The sequence below is a fragment of the Cyprinus carpio genome, chromosome A8 (genome assembly GCF_018340385.1).
Source record: "Cyprinus carpio isolate SPL01 chromosome A8, ASM1834038v1, whole genome shotgun sequence".
Taxonomy (NCBI): domain Eukaryota; kingdom Metazoa; phylum Chordata; class Actinopteri; order Cypriniformes; family Cyprinidae; genus Cyprinus; species Cyprinus carpio.
The window spans coordinates 6857413-6878301 of record NC_056579.1 but is presented as its reverse complement, the minus strand read 5'-3'; the positions used below and the strand labels follow the sequence as shown (position 1 = coordinate 6878301).

The window sequence follows — 20889 nt, the reverse complement described above, 5'->3', positions numbered from 1 at the left end:
ATACATATTTAATAAAAATATAATTAAAAAGGAAGTAAACACTGTGACCAACAGGGCACTCAGTATTCTGGGACATTTGTGTGCATTGGGAATCATATTTTTCAAATACAGCCAGGGTAACACTCATTTTACATACAGCACACAGAGAAAATGACATGAATATGACAGTGGGCAAATGCATAAACCGCAGCATAATTTTAAATCATGAGTTTAAAGTTTAAAGCATTCAGTTAACACGGACTGTCCGTCACACAAAGAACACTTGATCATACAGGTCACATGCACACTTCACAAGATCCCACACCTGGGACATTCGACTAAGTTTTCAAGGTTTGTGAAATGAAATATTCATTAGTCATTCAAAGATTTGTTGTAATTATATAATGCGTATTAGCTTAATGCTGACGGCAAACGAGAAAGTATTATAATGTTTGCCTTTCTATAACTAATAATATAAAAGCAAGCGTTATTATACTTTTTGTATACATTTTAATTCCTTTGTTTAACCATTCTATCGGATTATTAGACAGACTTCTATCCGTATTAGAAAGAACTGTTAACAACGACAGTCGGTGCGTTCCAAACCAGATATATCGCCATCTGAAGGGCACTTTGGAGTGAAAACAATCATGGCCACCATGTTGAAGGGTCGTTCCAAACCAAAGTGCTAAAAAATAGCCCCTTCGAAGGGTACAACTGATGGACACTTCGGACTCCCATGATCCTTTGCGCAGATTCTTTGCATGATGACGGCGCCTCCGTGTGAACGCATGATGATGACGCAGAAGGGCACTTCAAGAAACAGTTGTTTGGCCCTCTACACTCTTCAACCCTTCAAAGCTCTCACTCCGGAGGCTAAACCCTTTGTAGGGATTAGGGCATAGGGATGAGCCCTTCCAAATGGAACGCAGGGAGTGAACAAGAGGGAGAATGTGAGCACTGTGTGCTCAGGCGCTGCCGTTTTAAGCACCATCAAAATAAAAGTCGTGTGAGCCGTCAAAATAAAAGCCTCAAACACATCAACTGAGCAGAAAAACTTATCGGCCGATGCTGATATTTGAAAAATTCCAAATATTGGCCGATATCGGCCTTGGCAATATATCGGTCGACCACTACTTCAAATTGTTTGGAAACAGCCATATTACTCTTCCCAGATTGATAGCAGCAGCAATTGCTTCTCTAAGGTAATTGCTGATGTCTTTCCTCCTTGGCATTGTGTTAACACACACCTTAAGGCTCCAGACCAGCAAACTGCCAAAACTTCTGCTTTTATGGAGGTGCTCACACTTGCTTATAATCAATTAATCAAAAGTATTTGATTAGCAGTGCTTGATTGTTACTTACCCTCTTCATTCCTATGTTAACAGTAAGGGTGTCCTAACTTTGTCACAAATGGCTTTTCCATTTTGGCTTTTATTTTTGTGAAATAAATAATGACACGGTGCAATATGTCATGTGTTGCTGTTCATCTGAGGTTTTATTTTCCAAAATTTAAGGTCTTCAAAAGTGCAAAAACATTTAATATCAAGCCCTGATACAGAATGGAATTCAATAGGGTGTCCTAACTTTTTCATATGACTGTATATACTTTAGTGATGCTCCTGGACACATCATCAGTGATGTTCCCTGGGGTCATCCAGATCACCCAGCTGGGGTTGATCAAGGTAGCACTGGACACCAGGGTGTAAACCCTCTACCTCCCACCTCTATAGGCTTGCACCTTGCTCACCATCTGTTCCTTCGGCACTTTTCTACCAGCTCTGTGTACTTGGTTCTCTTCCTGTCGTTGGCCTCCTCGATATAGTCCTCCCAGGGGACTGTAAGTTCTAAGAGGATGATCTGCTTGGAGGCTTCTGAGCTCAGTACCATATATGGCCTTAGCAATGTTATGGCAATGGTTTCTGGGAACTTCCGATGCCTCCCCAAGTCGACTTTCAGCTCCCAGTCTTGTGTAGATGTTAGCAAGTCAGAAGAAAAGGCCGTGGCAGCTGTTGTTGCCTTCTCCCCAGCCCTAACAAAAGCAATGTTATTCTTCGATGGATGTAGGTGCTTGCAATGGGTAATCCCACTGAAGATGGTGTCTGCTACAGCTTAGCTTTACTGTCACAGGAAAATAAAATACATATTAAAATAGATTAAACTTCAGGATAATGTCAGTATTCACATTTTTGGGAACAGATATTAGTATATTGTACCTTTTAACAGTTCCAGGATGAAAGACTAATAACACAATGACTATTGGCTCTCTCTGGACATTAAAAGAAAAAAAGAGCTCATTTGGCAACTGGCAGACCATGTTGGCCTTGGAAAGAGTGAAAGTTTTGACAGGAGCTTTGCTATGTATTGCAATTGATCCCTGGAGCTCTTTCAACAGAGAGACAGTCGCTGCTTGTAGGAAATCAGTTCTGAACCTCTGGGTCTGTTTTATGATGTCTATAACTCCAGTGTATTTTAAAGTAGAATATACACATAAGTGGTACAAGGACAATTGATATATTTCTCTCTAGCTAATATAGCCAACAATATTTCAGAGAAATCTGTCGAAGTAGAAGTTCTCCAAATATACTCCAAAGTATGTATGTTTTCCTACAGTAAAGGCCTGAGAGTCCACACAACAACTATAATATAACAATGACGGCACAGAGGAACAATATCATTGGAATCACTTTCAGAACAATTTTTATTCTTCCAGCTGATGAACGATAAAAATATTGACAGCTAATCCATCCTGCTTTTAAAGAGCTTGAGCATTTAAAGTGGCAGAATTACATAACTGCAGCATGTGCTTATTATAAACGGAATGTTATTGTGCATTGGTGTGGAATGCTAATATAGTTATTGTTATCATGATCATGGTCGTTTTTGGTGTGAATGGGATTTAAGTGGCTTTCTGTTCTTAGTTTTTAATACTTCTCCATGTTTGCTTTTGCCAAAACATTCTCATTACAAATCTATAATAATTTGTACAACATGATGGCATTGTATAATGAAGTTATGATTTTGATCGTCAGAAAATGTTACAGTTGAGTGATGGTTAGGTTTAGGTGTTGGGTTTTGTTACATTTAGGCTTGGGTTGTATTTATTTGGTGCAGTTTTTATGTTGTACTTTTTAACAAATTCATAATATTTTGCCATCATTGATGAATTATTTAAACTTTTTATCAAACCATGTTGACTTTTAAAGGGGTAATCGGATGCTACATGAACTTTTACAAGTTGTTTGAATTGAAATGTTTGTTGTCAGTGTGTGTGCACAACCACCCTATAATGATAAAATCCACCCAGTGTTTTTTTTTTAATCTACTAAAATCTTTACCCCTTTCTCAAATTAAGCCCATCTCAGATGCCTGTCTTTGTGACGTCACACAGACAGGCCCCTCCCATGATAGTTTGATTGACAGTAGCGTTTCAGCACAGACCTGACTGGTGTCTTACTCTAGACCCGCCCTGAGTGAGCTGTCATCACTCTGCCATTGTTTCGACGTTGGAGCAGATGTAGACAAGAACGTCTCCTAAGCGAATAAGGTGTTTTGTTGTTGGATGTAATAATGAACATAGCAGTTGTCATTTACTCCCGACATCTGAGCTGCTGAAGACGCAGTGGATTACATTTGTTTCTGTATGGAATGCGCCCCCGATCTACCTAAATGCGTTTGTCTTTGCGCAAATCATTCGTGGTCCAGCTTCACCAACAGAAAAACTGAGTGTAAGATTTTTTTAATGAATCTTTGCAAATCACCTTTCCTGATAATGTGCTAGTTAGCAAGTTTCACGATGAATGCGACTAAAGTAAACAGTCCCTCAGAGAGCGGCACGGAAGAGTGGGGCGGGGTCAGCAGAGCTCATTAACATTTAAAGGAAAATGCTACAAAACACAAACCTCACAAAAAAACACTTTTTGACAGGGTAAAAAAGGTGTTTTTTACACTACCACTGAGAAATTTTAACCAAACTATGTTACAAACTTTTCATTAAGACCCTAAAGAATCATATCAACTTGTGGAAAATGGGCATCCGATGACCCCTTTAAGTAACAAAATGCATGCAATTGTAACAAAATGTAGATTATATAAAATATTAATTTTTATAGATTAAAGATGATCTTAAAAAAAATTCTTAGTTTCTAGAAATATGTAGTATTGTAGTGTGCATTATAGTATATTAAAATGGATATTCAGAGTGTTCCTAAAAGGGTACAGATAGCACAAGACCGTACTTTTGGACAAGTTCCCACAGTCTGTTTTGAGGAAAACAAACACAAAAAGCTGTACAGAATATATATTCTTTGTTGCCATGTCAGCAGAAAGCTATTTGAAAGACTCCATGAGAACTGTCGCCCACAAGGGGCCTTGATATAAAATTTACTCTTGGGTGTCTTTATTAATTTTTTTCTAGTCCTGAATGGTATAAGTTTAAGTGTCAGTATCTAGTAGCAGTATCTGCATAGATGTATTCAGTACAGCCCAGTGCAGTAACATGGATAAACAAAATTTTTCAAGTAAAAACAGTGAAACTGTAAGTTATGATGAGGAAGATGGATGTTTAAGCAGTGATTTTGGACTTGACATGGTCTTTACAAAGGTTCAGGTAAACCAGCAAAACCGGGTTTGTGATTTGAATGGTTTTCAGGTGGTGCCACAACTAGTTTTGGTTAACTATGCCTGATCAGCAGTGTATGTTTGTATATGTATTCAGTACTGTTTTCAAAGCAGCTGTCATTTCTAATCCACTGGTGTCTCTCTAGTCGTTTAGAATGTGGGTCTACATTCTGCGCTGCCTATCAGAAAATGACATTACAGAAGTAGGTCTCTGCAAATGAGTTGGCATTGTGTCAGCCCAGCAGCAGTAGCTAGATAACAGAAATGGATCCTTATTGCCATGAAAATTAGAACAGTATAAATTCAGAATAAAAATTCAATTCAGAAATAATTTAATAATGTGAGATTATTGTGAGCAAGTTTTTTTGTATCATCTTCTTAAGCATTATTGCAAGTATTTCGCTGTATTTACTGGTCTGTAATATAATTAGGTAAAATATTCACTAAATTCCAAACACTGTGAAAAATGTTGCATGATCTCATGCTTTCAATGTTACAGCTTTTTTATTTTTATTAACTGGTATATTAGATTACATGTCTCCCCACTTTTAGTTCCTCTATACGAAGTAAACCATTTCTATTGTCTGATTGTTTTCATTTTGAGTAAATATTACGTAAAATGAGATTTAATTGTAGAAATTTTAGCAACTCATTTGTCTTCTAAATACAGATTCATCATTACACTATCATTCAATAATATTTTTTATGCTTACCAAAGCTGCATTTCTCAGTTGTCACGGTCCGTAGACGATTCTCCTTCCACATGCATTATAACCCTGTAGATGCTGGCATATAACATATTTTTTTTAAAGAAATATCCATTAAATCAGCATTGTTGCGAATTGGTAGGGCTCTCCCCCTCAGCCATATCACAAGCTCCTGGACACAAAAGACAATGCTAAAATATCTTTTCATTTCTGGCAGGTGAATGCGGATGCCAACAGGCTGAGCCATGCTGGATCGCGGCCTTCCCTGTCCCACGGCAGCCCACAGTATCCTCAGATAGCCATGAACAGCTGCAAGTACAATGGGGGCATAGTCAGACCACTCCAGTCTGGGGGCGTCCCGGAGGAACCTAGCAGAGCTGGACTCTGAGACACAGCCTTTGCAGACCCTGCACACTTCCGGCCTGGAGGTGGTGGTCTCCAAAGGGAACGAGGAAGACCCTAGTAAGCAGTCCAGCGAGAACCTTGTGAGGCAAAGACCATGCAGCGCTCCGCATAAGAAGAACAAGGACATTGGCCATAAGCTCGGGCACCGGAGGGTGCTGTTCGAAAAACGCAAGCGCCTTAGCGACTACGCCCTGATTTTTGGAATGTTTGGGATTGTTGTCATGGTGACGGAGACGGAACTCTCCTGGGGAGTTTATACAAAGGTAAAAGTGCACATGTCACCTCAGACACTGATATTTTGAAGTTTTAATTGGCCTCAAAGAGTTTTCTGGACACTTAAATCCCAGTCTACCCAAAAATAAACATTGTGTCATCATTTACTCACCCTCATGTTTTGTCCATACAATGGAAATCAGTGGGAAGCTATGAACGAAACTAGTTAGTTATCAAAATTTTCCAAAATATTTTATTTTGTGTTCCACAATAAAGTAAGTCATACAGGTTTGGAACGACATGAGTAAATGATGACAGAATTGACATCACAATTACAAATGTCTGAATTTCATTGCTGTAGATGAAAAATATCTAATCAAGTGGCAAGTAACCATTTCCTAACAAATGATGCTAAAACTTCTTTTCAGTGGCCTTTAACCAATTGATTCCTAAGCTGGTTTGCCAGTCTAAGCTGGTTTAAGCTGGTCTTCCAGCACAGCCAGCAGAAAATATAAACATTAAAAACTAACTCAAAGTATCAATATACTATAATCCTATATAAATAATGCTAAATCAACACTCTTTGAAGGTTAATAGGATTAGGATAGGAATAAGATATTCCTAGATTTTTTTAAAGTTTAATTTAAGTGAACAGTACTTTTTGAGGCCACTGTATGTATACTAGCATGCTTTTGTTTTGGGTGTTGGTTGAAAACACATACTTGTAGTTAAGAAGTTCACGGTCTTGTAAAAAGAGGGTGGCTATGCTATCCACAGATTAGACCAGCACTCAACAACACAAACCAGCCTGAACCACCATTAAAATTCATGCTTGTGTAAGATGGTCTTTTTCAACAGGGCAGTGATGCATCACAAGATTTCACATGTTAAACTGTACTAGATTTATACATCTTCATGCTTAGTACTTTCATTTACTTAGTACTTTATACCATGTTATTAAATGCTGCAGCATATTGAAGTCCAGGAGTGATCTATTTATGACTGTTTAAAGACACTAAAAGATATATTCATCATTGACATCAGCTACTTTGTGCATATACGTCCTTAATGGATAGAGGCATCAGAGAGCATCAATCAATGAAATCTTCATAGCATGCTCTTGACAATTACATTGTGTATTACAATTACAAGTGTTTGCATTCTTTTATCTCAAGGTATAGCTTCTGTACAAAAAGAACGTGAATGAAAGAACAAGAGCTAAGATTGAGGGACAGAAACAGAAAGAGTCAAAAAACAAAAAGTCAATACTTAGGGCTCGCAAAATCACTAGCCTGACGTCCCGGAGCTATTGTGTATTCCAGTCAGGCTACCAAAATATACCATCGCCCTGCCTGATGGGCTATCTTGAATAGTGAAATAAAATTCCTTCCTTGATTTGCGTTGTTCACTCACTTTTAGGGGTAAACATTCAAGCATTTTAAACCATTCAGTCACATGAATAGGTAAAAGAACACAAGCTGCGTTTCCCTTCTGAAAAAAAATCATAGCCTCAACCAGCTGGTTTAGGTCTAACTCAGGGGTGTTGTAGTCTTGTGGCAACTTCTTAGCAGCAACTTAGCAACATTAAAAAAAATGCTTAAAATTCAGTTTGAAAGTTGGACTGTGTGTGGTTTTGATTATAGAACAAGTAATATTAACCACAGACCTTATTGTACTCTTAAATCAAGTGCTTGTATTCCCAAAATTCATATTCAAATCCGTGACTTGAAAATGCTAATGCTAATTGAAATTCTCTATATAGGTAGCTTTCATGCATCACAAAACATAAACAAATGAATACTACAAAGTTCAAACTCCACAAACTTCTGCTTCATCTAGCACATGTGAGAGACTCCGTACAGTACACTCACACAGCAGCCGTCAAGAAATGGTGTTTGTCTATTTCTTTTAAATATATTTACTTTTGTGGATGACACTTTTATCCAAAGCAACATACAGTGCAGTAAAGGTGTATTTTTTTATGTTTTCTTAGTATGCATGTTCTCTGGGAATCAAATTCTTATGAGAAAGATTGAGCTGCTAACAGTTAAGCTGCATGAGCATAAAAATGTAAACTAATGTAGTTTTTCATTTTCTTTTTTTTTTCAATGTCTCTGCAGGAATCCTCATATTCATTTGCACTGAAATGCCTTATTAGCCTCTCTACTGTAATTCTGCTCTGTCTGATCATTATGTACCACGCACGAGAGATTCAGGTAAGTAGCTGAATTAACCTTGGAAGCCATAAACATGAGCAGAGATTGAGATGGGAGCCTAAAAGATTACAGAGGAATCACTTATGCCAATTCCTAATGACTTATAGTAGCAGCAGAATTAAAACTCACCCTGGCTTTTGTAATTCCTGATATCTGCTTTCAATGTCTGTGCTTTTTTACCTATCCATTAAGAGGTCTTTATAGAGAAGACACTGATTTTGATTAATGATGGTATTACAAGTGGGGCTTATGGCTAATAGTAGATGTAATTTAATACAGGCCTGTCAATCAGTTGCTGTGTGAGCATTATTTAATGAATTGAAACATCAGATGATGGTCAAATTACTGAATGGATGAACAATTAAAAACCTTTATTCCTGATTGCAGGTTGAGTACAACACAATCATTGAAATAAAAGAGAAGAAATCCATATCATAGTCATAATACTAAAACCACAGAGAATGCTTTCATATTGTTTATATTGTATACAAGTTTATTTATATTAGACTTTATATATATATGATTTATATATATAATAATATATATATATATAATCTATATATATATATATATTATATATATATATATATATATATATACCCATGCAGATGTACTTCAAGCAGGTAAATTTATCTTGTTTTTAAAATGTTTAGAAATTAATTTGGTGTAATATGTGTAATTTATATTATAGTTATTTCATTTGATATAATATATATTGTATGTAGCATCTAATATCAGTTCTCATCCGATTCTAAATTAAAGACGTTTACATTTTTAATGAAAAAGATCATAATTCTGCTGCAGCACCCATCAGTGCCTTCAAATTTGTTGTCTGTCTAAATTATAGCTCTTCATGGTTGACAATGGCGCAGATGACTGGCGGATAGCTATGACGTATGAGCGTATCCTCTTCATCGTTTTGGAGCTGCTGGTGTGTGCCATCCACCCCATTCCAGGTCAGTACGTCTTCACCTGGACCGCCCGCCTGGCCTTCACCTACACCCCGTCTGTGGCAGATGCAGACGTTGACATCATCCTCTCCATCCCCATGTTCCTGCGGCTGTATCTGATTGGCCGGGTCATGCTCCTGCCCCAGTAAGCTCTTTTACGGAGCCCTCATCACGCAGTATCGGAGCCCTCAATAAGATCAACTTTAACACACGCTTTGTCATGAAGACTTTGATGACTATCTGCCCAGGCACGGTCCTGCTGGTTTTCAGCATATCATCATGGATCATTGCTGCCTGGACTGTGCATGTCTGTGAGAGGTGAGATAAACCTTTGATTTCTTAAGAAACACTGTTTGTACTTGGAGTATTTAAAGAATATTCCACCCAAAAATGAACTCACCCCTCATTTTGATCCAAAACTTTCTTTAAATATAACTTTCTATAAAAATTAGTTTAAAGATTATTGGAGTATTTTTTTTAAAAGAAAAATATGGTATCAGTGTTTTTACTTTAAAATTTCATATTTAATTTAGTGTTACTTGCCATTTTTTTGTAATTAATTTTGAAATGTATTGGCAGTTTCTAAGTGAAAATTGTTTTAAAATAAATTCATCAAATAAAATAATTTTTTCAGTGTATGGAACACAAAATTTTAACTTCTGATGACAAATCTCTGAAATCTCTTTTCCATATATGTAAGTGAATGAGTCTGTCAAGCTCCAAAATGACAAAACAAGCACCATTAAAGTAGTCCATTTCATTCATGCACTATTTCCATGTCTTGTGAAGTCATTCAGTAATTTGTGTGGTGAACAGATCAAAATGATAAACTAGAACCATAAAGCTGACATTTTGTCTGTATGGCTTTTATAGTCCATTTCAGAGTTTATAAGAAGTAAGGGGGCAATGTCATTCATTTCAGTCTGTTCCTCACTCAAAGCTATTATATGACTTCATAAGTATGGGAATATGCCATATATATGGACTACTTATATCATACTTTTAAAGTGCTTTCTTGTAATGTCAAAGCTTGACAGACCAAGTCCAAATTCACTTTTATGATATTGTAACAAGTAATCAGGATATGCTTCTAACAATGGGTTCAGATTCACTTTCTTTCTTTCTTTCTTTCTTTTTTTTTTTTTTTTGATGTAATAATGAAAGATTTTTCATTTTTGTGTGAATTATTCCTTTATGTCATTCTTTCCATCCAATGCAGTTGGTCAAGACCCTATGTTGTTGCCTTTAAAATGTGATATCAGTGGCAAGCGGATGTGTGCGTGTTTCGTTGTTTACGGTTTTGTTCTATGTTTCTCCCACATGGCTGCTGCTGGATAGGGGTCCAAAGTGAGTCTGTGATCTGCAAGGAAAAACTATCACTTGGCTCTTAGCTTCTGCTCATCTCTTGATGAGCTATACTTGCAAAATGGCAAATTGCTGGCATCCTGGAAATCCCAAATTCTATTTATTTCCAAATTCAGATCTATTTGTTTTCTCCTATAAATGGTCTGTCACCTTGTAGCCTCTGGTAAAGAGTGGTCTTAGTGTTGGGTAATTAAATTTTTGAGTCATTCTTTTGATTTTGGGATTTTCACGCAGCTGACGCCATGTCTCAACATGGTGGTCATCATGTTCATGGCAGCCTGTTCTTTTCCTAAAGCGCTGTCAAATATTTGACCTTTTCTGGTGCTCTAAAGTGCTATTCTTACCAAGATGCCATCTTGACCTAGACCTCGGGGAGAATAAAGATTCAGTATGTTGTCATGACCCATAAACATAGAGAGAGCAGCACATCTATGCTAATCAGGTCATCCTGAGCCCTTTAGCCAGGTTCTGCACCCACTTCTTACCCATTAGACTATATGTGCCACATCATCCACCTGCTTTTTCTTCAATGCACTGCACCACAACAATAGTCCATAATGTATATATGTGTTTTCTTCAACTATGACCACTTTTGACCCTGACTTATAGAATGTAGTCAAATGTAATGACATAAATGCATCACAGGAGAATTGATAGCATTCTATTCATTCCATTCTTAGCATTCTGATGTTATATTTATTGATAACATTCTATTCTTAACTTTTTCCCCACACAAAGTTACAGCATTGTTGTATTGATTTCTTTGTTTTACATGGTAATTTAGTACACTAAGGTAAGTCTTTACAGTTGGTCATGACGCAAATGATGCCACAACTGAGGACTGGCATAATTTTACATTAAATAAAATGCTAAATACAAAAATTATAGAAACTGTTAAAAGTTATTGAAATGTAAAAACATTGTTTGATTAATTTAGATTTTAAAATATAATATTTTATTATGCTTTATTATATTTTATGACTGAAAATAAATATTTAAATTATTTAATCTAACAAATTAATTTATTTATTTAGTTTTTAACCTGATCTGAGGTACAGTATCTTTTTCAGATTTTAATTTCTTCCACACAATATTGGTTGTGGTCTTAACCCGATTCCAAAAAAGTTGGGACACTGTACAAATTGTGAATAAAAACAGAATGCAATGATGTGGAAGATTCAAATTTCAATATTTTATTCAGAATACAACATACAGTAGATGACATATCAAATGTTTGAACTGAGAAAATGTATAATTCTGAGGGAAAAATAAGTTTAATTTTTTTAATTTTAAATTTCATGGCATCAACACATCTCAAAAAAGTTGGGACATGGCCTTGTTTACCACTGTGTGGCATCCCCTCTTCTTTTTATAACAGTCTGCAAACGTCTGGGGGACTGAGGAGACAAGTTGCTCAAGTTAGGAATAGGAATGTTGTCCCATTCTTGTCTGATACAGGCTTCTAGTTGCTCAACTGTCTTAGGTCTTCTTTGTCACATCTTCCTCTTTATGATGCGCCAAATGTTTTCTATGGGTGAAAGATCTGGACTGCAGGCTGGCCATTTCAGTACCCGGATCCTTCTTCTACGCAGCCATGATGTTGTAATTGATGCAGTATGTGGTCTGGCATTGGTCATGTTGGAAAATACAAGGTCTTCCCTGAAAGAGACGACGTCTGGATGGGAGCATATGTTGTTCTAGAACTTTGATATACCTTTCAGCATTGATGGTGCCTTTCCAGATGTGTAAGCTGCCCATGCTACACGCACTCATGCAACCCCATACCATCAGAGATGCAGGCTTCTGAAACTGAGCGCTGATAACAACTTGGGTTGTCCTTGTTTTCTTTAGTCCGGATGACATGGCGTCCCAGTTTTCCAAAAAAGAACATCAAATTTTGATTTGTCCTGACCACAGAACAGTTTTCCACTTTGCCACAGTCCATTTTAAAATGAGCCTTGGCCCAGAGAAAACTCCTGCGCTTCTGGATCATGTTTAGATATGGCTTCCTTTTTGACCTATAGAGTTTTAGCCGGCAACGGCGAATGGCACGATGGATTGTGTTCACCAACATGTTTTCTGGAAGTATCCCTGAGCCCATGTTGTGATTTCCATTACAGTAGCATTCCTGTATGTGATGCAGTGATGACGGTCTAAAGGCCCGAAGATCACGGGCATCCAGTATGGTTTTTCCGGCCTTGACCCTTACGCACAGAGATTGTTCCAGATTCTCTGAATCTCTGGATGATTTTATTATGCACTGTAGATGATGATAACTTCAAACTCTTTGCATTTTGTCTCTGAGAAACTCCTTTCTGAATTGCTCCACTATTTTTCGCCGCAGCATTGGGGGAATTGGTGATCCTCTGCCCATCTTGACTTCTGAGAGACACTGCCACTCTGAGAGGCTCTTTTTATACCCAATCATTTTGCCAGTTGACCTAATAAGTTGCAAATTGGTCCTCCAGCTGTTCCTTATCTTTACATTTAACTTTTCCGGCCTCTTATTGCTACCTGTCCCAAACTTTTTTGGAATGTGTAGCTCTAATGAAATCCAAAATGAGCCAATATTTGGCATGACATTACAAAATGTCTCACTTTCAACATTTGATATGTTATCTATATTCTATTTTGAATAAAATATAAGTTTATGAGATTTGTAGAATATTCCATTCCTTTTTTACTCACAATTTGAACAGTGTCCCAACTTTTTTGGAATCGGGTTTGTATATAATATAATCTAATATATAACATATATATATATATATATATATATATATATATATATATAAAGATGCAAATATATTATATTATTATAATTTGTGGTTTACTGAACAAATTGCTCATTCATTAAATAAATTCAATTATAATAAAAAAAATGTAGGGGTAAAAATCTACCTCAGCTTATGCTCTAAACCTTAGGGAGCCCTTTATGTTACTATAAGATTAAAACTTAAATTTAATTGCTATTTATTTTTAAACAACAATCAACACTCAACTTAAAAAGATGTATGCAAACATGTAAATTGCTCATAATGCATAAGTTTTTTAATGAACCTCTAAATTCTAAAAATTCTATTTGTTGTTGAAATATATTAATTTACACAATGGCTCTCATAACTTGTTTTGTAACAGATTTATTTAAACATGCATTAAATAGATTAAGTCATAACTAACAGGTATGTTTTCCAGTTTAAGCATGCCTATATATGATTACTGGAAAGGAATTTGATTTAGAAAATGGATTTTTTTGCAGTGTGGTTGAGAAAAAGTGCTGAGGACACCAACTAAGCTAATGTGCTAGTCAGGTGTCATGCTAGCTTGTTATTTTTCTGTATTCTCATGTCTTGTGTAAGAGTTACAGTGGATGAATCTGTTGGAGGAATGCAGAGGTGCTTTATCAGCACCTTTGGAACCCTCCGAGACTCTGTATTTCCCTTCACTTCACCCCTAAATGGCCACAGCTACTTCTTCACTTTAAATCGTTTGTCAGCAGGCTAGTCGACAGGCCTCGTTTAATAGCACTCAAGCTAATGAGTTCTCAGTTAAATTCATGGGCATAGAAGCTGGATGCTCACTGATTGATTTACTTGAACATAAATGTAGATTTACACTGTAATCAGCACATGGACATATTGTTCATGCTGACTGAACATGGATTTGAGGCCAAGAGAAGACCTTCTTCTGAAACTTTGACATCAGCATCTTCATCATTTTTAAATTGTTTTCTTCTTTATATTTGGTGTTTGGGGTGAATGTTTCTGAAACTGAGTGGACTGTTTTGTTATGAATTTTATTTTTATTTTTTTCCCTGAAAGAATCAACATAGATGTTATGCTGTTCCCTTTACAGAAATTTGCCATGGTAACCTCCAAAAGTGTCACCAAAAATATAGTTATTGCGACGATTGTTGCTTTCAGAATGTTTCTGCCATTTTTTTTAAATATTTTTTTTTTACAGTAATGCCAGCAATACCAAGTCACCACAAATTTATTCTAGTAGCAGTTACTGTAGTAACTGGCAGTTACCGTGATAAATTTCTGTAAGGGACAAATCTATGTTTAAGATTCTGTGATATTTACAAACGGAGCTCTCAAATAAGCGTTCTCTGATTTGAGATAATGCTAAAGTGCCTGAACGCTCTTATGTGCCCCATACTGTCAGAGCAGTGCATTATCTGAGTTCATGGCAGCTTTGGATTTGTTTACACTGCCAGCATGTTTTTCCATATACCCTTTTTATCCACTTTTAATCCAACAACACTCCCACAACAACTCAACATCCACAGCAGACCGAGCTAGAAACACAGCTAGAACACTGGGGAACAAGAGCAAGCCATCTAATGGGCCCTGGCTGCCCTCTTGTTCATACGAGCAGAATATGGACAGCACACCTTTGAAATTCCGTACACAAAGGCACCTTGATTCATATTTGGGCTTTCCACTTTTTTTTTATCCAGTGTGGTCATGCCTGAATATTGATATATGCTGCTGCATTCAATACTTATTGATATTGCACTTTAGGTTGCCTTTAAGATTACCCTTCAAATGTAATTGGGCTTCTCAAAGACCCTTAATGCAAACTGTACCTGTATATTTCAGCTGTGCACCAGTGTCAATGTGCAGTGCTGCTCAAATTTCGAAGAGACTCTTACAGTATACAGTATATATACAGTAGCTTTTGTAACCATATTATTTAGTGTAGGACAAATCAATGAAAATATGATTGCAGCAGCACAGCGTATTAAGTAGGGGTCGGAAAACCTGGACTCAGGTACGAGAGTAACTCCAGGTTAATTTTGTTTGTCAGTGTAAATGTAGCTACTATTGTATTTATTTAAATGTGTTTAAATTATTAAAAGAATCAAATTAATTAATTTAGATTTGAACATAAACTGAGATACAAGATTAACTAAATGTTTTCATTTAATTTTGTTTGTCAACGTCAATATAAGTTTTATTATATCTAATGTAATTTTTAAAATTTACAATTTTTAAAATTGTAGAAATTATATAAATGATCTAAAGTGTCTTCTTCCAGTCAATTTAGTTTCTCAACATAAATGTAGACAGTATTATATGTATTCATTTATAGTAATTTATTTAAATTGATTTAAATAATCAAAATAATAAATACATTTAGATTTTAACCTGAACTAATGTACAAGAATCAATTCAATTATTTTCCTTTAGTTTATTTTGTTTGTCAACATAAATGTAGCTACTATTATATTTCTTAATTGATTTAACTTCTTTAAATAATAGAAATTAAACAAATTAATTTAGATTTTAACCTGAATCTAAAATAATCTCTTTTTCATAATTTATATGAATAAAATTTATTAAAATTTGTACTTTTTTTGTTTTATTTATTTATATTTTACAAACACAAACTTCAAACAGCCATCAAACATAAACATCTTTTTTCATTAATTAACATATAATCCTGTAAGGTGTTGTTTCGTCACTCTATGAAATTAATCCCAGCTTGTTTTCTTGTCATTTTATCTCATCAGATATCATGATAAAGTGGAAGTCACCAGTAACTTCTTGGGAGCCATGTGGCTGATCTCCATAACCTTCCTGTCTATTGGTTATGGAGACATGGTGCCTAACACATACTGTGGGAAGGGAGTGTGTCTCCTTACTGGGATCATGGTGCGTCTCTCTTTTACCCTTCTAATTATGAACAAATGATGTACAAGTTTTACATGACTTTCATGTTCTTGTGAGTTTATCTGGATATATTTTACAGTTATTAGTGTCAACTCAGCAATAACATCATCAGGCAATAAAGCCATTTTGTAGATAAACTGTATATAAAAATTCTATTTTTGAGACATTTACACCCTTGTGAGTTTTAACAGCAAATAATACAATAACAAATAAAAAACACCAACAAACAACGACATCAAACTTAGAAGACAAACTATAGAGGAACTGTATATAAAAAGCCTTCTTAATGATTTTGCGTTGATTTGTGTTGTGTGTTTGTGTGTGTTTTCAGGGGGCCGGTTGCACTGCCCTAGTGGTGGCTGTTGTAGCCAGGAAGCTAGAGCTCACCAAGGCTGAAAAGCACGTCCATAACTTTATGATGGACACTCAACTCTGCAAAAGAGTGAGCACATTTTAATATACGGAATTGTAGCTAAGTGAAATCCAAGAAGTATAAAATTAGTGTTAAATGGAGCAGTCAAACTCACTGAAAAAAAGCAATTTTTGCCAAATAATGATGCTGCATAAGCCGTGGACACTAGCCAACATTCCCTTGATGAGATGATCATCTAGACAAAATCTGGCAGGCATGTCTCACCCATATTGCTAATTTACCAGGACCTTCCAAAGTCTACAACTAGTAGCATTTAATGCTGTAGTATCACTTTGAATATTTTTATGGCGTTTAAGTTTCCAAACATACTGTTAATCTTTCTGTCTACACAAGCTTTAGTGATGTATTCAAATTAGTATTTAATGTAAGTTTCTTATCTGGATTTCATTTACTCACAGGTGAAAAACACGGCTGCTAATGTACTCAGGGAAACATGGCTAATCTATAAACACACAAAGCTTGTGAAAAAGATTGACCATGCCAAGGTCAGGAAACATCAGCGCAAGTTTCTGCAGGCCATTCACCAGTACGTATATTTGCAACATTTGTAATCTTCCTTTTGCTATGTGTGCTGTCTGCATTTGTATTTTATATGAGATGAGATATAAATCTAAATTTGATGGTGCTTAAAACTACATTTAGTTCAAGTTCTTGCTTTCCAATTTAGGGAATCAAAAAAATTTAAACGAAACAAAAAAAAACCTTTTAGACTCTATCTCAACCTCATATTTTCTTCCTAATTTTAACCCAAAACATTCATACCAATTTAGCCACACCATTCAGAACATCTTGTGAAATCACCATTCAGATCATGGGGTGAAATCTTGATGCTGATGATGCCAAAAATAAAACAAGTTAGGGATAGTACAGAGTTAGTATATCGGACAAGCAGCATAATTGTGTGCATAAATGACCAATTGCACTTTTTGGTTACAAATTACTGTCTTGATGAGATGTTAATGTAAACTCAGTAGGATTGTCTTAAGTCTTTTTTTTTTTCTCACAATATCAGACCAGTGCAACTTAAAGTGTAACTGCATGCCACTGCCTATTATTATCATGTTAATATTGATCAAACAATAATATTGGCAAAGAAGAAGAGAGAGAACCCACTCACTGCTGTTAGTTATTTCTTTGTTCTTTATTGCTGACTATCTATTTCTTTCCTTAATTGAGATATACTTGAAGTCTACATACCATTCCTTTGATTTAATTTGTTTATATTTATATTAATATTTCACTTTTGAAATAAAAGAGTGTGTTTCATAGCATATTAGTTTTTCCTTTAAACTTAAATAAATAACAATCAAATATCAACATTACTATAACATACATAAACCTAGACACAAAACAGAATACATAATATAATTTTTATTTTTATTTTTTAAATGTTGCTAAATGGCCTGGGGTCTCATTTATAAACATTGCGTACGCACAAAATGTGCATAGAAATTGCATACGCAATTTTCCACGCACATATTGGGATTTATAAAAAATAAACTTGCCGTAAATATGCACCGTATGGACATTCTAGACCATCCGTACGACAACGATTTTAAAATCTGTTTTCATTTCAGTATACACATTTACATTAAATATTCTACTCTCATTAATCGAGATAAGCACTGAAATTACATAAAGTCATTATGCAGAATTTAAATAAAAATTATATGAATTTAGACATATTTATAGTGGATGCGCTGGCTAAACCGCTTGATCACGTTTCCTGGGGGCATGCTTTTAGTACTTTTATGCAGCGAGGAGTACTCATAGGTGCACAAGGGTAGATTGTCATCTTTAAAACTAAACTGCAGGTATCATGGTTATGAAAAGAGATATTTTTTAGTGTAGAACAATGATCAAGGCGATGCCCCCGTGCTTCGATAGTTATGAGACAGACCGCTCTGGATTCAGCGGTCGAACGGTCCATTGTCTGGCTTGAATAGGTACAGTGATAATAGCTTAATGTACAAATGCAGCTGCACGGTTGTACAATAAATAATGCAATAAATATAGGCCTATCTGTTTCCACTAAAAAAAAAATAGCTTAAAGATGTTCACCTTATCAGCAAAACTGCATAAATTTCATTTAAGAATAAGATATAGAACTCTATTCTAAAAATATTTATCAGAGAACTATTTTAAAGTTTTGTTTTTATGGATATTTTGATATATTTATTCTAAAACAAAAAGGATACTGAATGATTTTTAGCAATAAAAATTGCCACAAATGACATTTATAGCCCGTATCTCATATTTCCTTAACGTCTTGTACCTTTGACGGTGGTGTCACATGGATGGAATGTGCATGGAAATGATATGCAGATGAGGTTATGAATAGTAAAACTAGGCATTGTTAGATCCATATATGGTGATTTTGAGGAGGAGTCAGGTTGGAGATGCACATATACGTACAATCTTCCCCTGACCGGGATAAGTTATAAAAAAGGAAAAAAGAAATTTTTTGCGGAGGAAAAGAAAAACAATGTTCTGGCATACGCATGGTTTTATAAATCTGAAAACTTTTGTGCATACGCAAAATCCAGCGTTTACTGAGAGTTTTATAAATGAGACCCCAGGTGATGCAAATCAAATGGCAAATTTGTTTTTTTTTTTCAGTTTTTCAGTCAGTCATAAAAGTTTGAAAGTCTTTGGTGTGGTGTGCAACTTGAGGTTTTTAAAAAAATTTATTCTGTGTTCCATTTATTTTGCCTTAAATCACTGCAGAGCTCAGAAGTAAGTCATGTCTTCTCTTTTTTCTTTACATTTGGAACCCTTTCACAATTATAAAAAAACATCATAAGAATCAACCAACATAATGAACATTGAAAACATTTGAAGCTGGGCTCCATTTTTATTTAGCATTGTTATCCATTATACGGTATTTAGATGAATCGCACTTACATGGTTCAGCAACCTGTTAAGGTATTTGGAGGGAAAGTTCTTCACATCTTCTCAGCTTCAAATTTATCAGATGCCTCAATGTCTGAATTTCATTCATCTAGCCTGTACCAGATTTCCACAGAACCTCACACTGCACTTTCATCCTTTTAGTCATAAAACCTGCTAGTCTGCTGGTCTGCAGTGTTTTCTTGCAAACACAAATCTGTTGCAAATCATTCTTAGAGAAGAACCAATAAAAAAAATAGAATAATAATAATTATATAAAACTCAATAGAAAAGTTTAAAACTAAAAAAAAATTTATAAAATGAATAACAAAAAAAATACATTTTTATATGAATTAATCAATCATTTAGGTATGAGCACAAAAAAACATTTTCTGGCCGTACATACTGTAGGTGCACTTAGGAACATAGACAAGAACATAGGTTCTCTGATGTGAATCGCCAGTCCTGCCTCTGTTTGGCACGCAGTCAAAGTGAAAGCACAACTGCTGAGCACAACAATTCATTTATAATGTATTTGGCCTTCACTTTTAAGAGACCACATAAACATTCCCTTGCCTAATGCATACAGTCATAAAATTCTATAAATACCTGTACATGAAATGCTTCATAAACTCAGCAAATCGGCCTGTGTTGTGGAGAAGGTAAAAATTGCATCTGGAGTGCAGGGAACTATGGAGGTCTGGGTACAGAAACAAACAGACCAATTTTGGCCGTCCCAAAATTGAGAGTTCATCTTAACAACAGTGCAAGCACATGTGAAAAAGTGCAAAGTGTCCACTTTTTATTTTCCATAAAGCTTGCACACTTTTTTCGTTTTTTGATGGGAGGGGGAGAGTTTGAAGCAAATAGATGCTTGGGGTTGGTTTAGGTTGCTTGGTTAACTCTGGAGAAGACATTAAGAATATTTTTGAATAAGACACGAAAAGCCATCATGTTATGTTTATATTCTGCATGTGAGTATCATTAACAAGCATTTCTCTCAAGAAATTGTTCTTAGATTCGATAAAAAAAGTTTCTTGTACTACACAAGAATCTCCCCTTTCCTTTCCGGGTTTTGTTCGTGCTTTCCTAGAGGAAAGCCCAGCTATGTGTATCTAGAGAGTTTCTGGTGTTAGCTTTCTGAATTCAGTAGGCACTGAAATTAGGTTAATGCTAATGCATCATTGTTAGCACATCTGACATTACCATTGAGCACAAACCGTGTCCACATTCTGTGTCTTTATCAGTTCATCTGTTTCCACATTACACCGGCTCCAGTCTGACACAATATAATGAATGTCTGCCGTCACACTGCTGACAAAGGTGGTGTTTGGGTTGTATTTCCGCACATTTTGCACCATAGAGTTGTTGCAATAGAGCTGCGTAGTCATGACGTCAATTTGTAGGCCTGTCAGTCAGCTGAAAAATTATAATAGG

The 20889-nt window shown here is 35.7% G+C and overlaps 1 pseudogene; it reads left to right on the top strand.

The window, feature by feature from the left end:
• The window catches only part of LOC109059029, a 32699-nt pseudogene that overhangs the window by 8646 nt on the left and 3164 nt on the right, over window positions 1–20889 (top strand).